This window comes from Lipotes vexillifer, unplaced genomic scaffold, assembly GCF_000442215.2.
Source record: "Lipotes vexillifer unplaced genomic scaffold, Lipotes_vexillifer_v1.1 scaffold695, whole genome shotgun sequence".
NCBI classification, from domain to species: domain Eukaryota; kingdom Metazoa; phylum Chordata; class Mammalia; order Artiodactyla; family Lipotidae; genus Lipotes; species Lipotes vexillifer.
Genome location: NW_006798057.1, coordinates 224029 through 224635, shown reverse-complemented (window position 1 = coordinate 224635; position 607 = coordinate 224029).

Genomic DNA, 607 nt, shown 5'->3' with positions numbered 1-607 from the left:
TGTAGGGAATCACAGCAGATTTGTTTTTTCTGTATCTCCACCTATTTAGGGCCCCAAGTTCCACCAGGGTGATGGAAACTCAATCTCTATCAGTTTAAGGTTCTAAGCTTCCTTGGAGCTGCACTAGAAGACTTACACAGAGCCAAGGCTCTGTGGGGCTGGGGACCTACCTGGACCTTATGTCACCTCTCTGTGTTGGCATCCACTAGCCTTCCACTCCACTCCATAGAGCCCGTGGTCTTCATCCACATAGGCAGAGGCTGGCACAGTGGGCCCCTATGAACAGTCGAGTGGGTTCTCAACTGTACAAACGTACCTGAATGAGTGAAATTGAAATCCAGCCTGTGCTGTTCTTGCTAAGCTGTGGATGTAGGTACAGGGCTGCTTCCTACCAACACCCACAGTCTAGGCCATGTACCTATGGCTCCTTCATCTACCTTTTTCTAATTTGCACAGAGGCTGTGGCCCTGCTGGCGTCACCCCATCCCTGTCTGAATGGCTCCCTTAGGTCCTCTGCCACTTCTGAGTGGTGCTTGGGCTCCTGGCCTCACTCATGCTGGGGGTGGGCACCTCAGAAATGCCCTCCTGGCCTAGGCTGCAGCTCTTT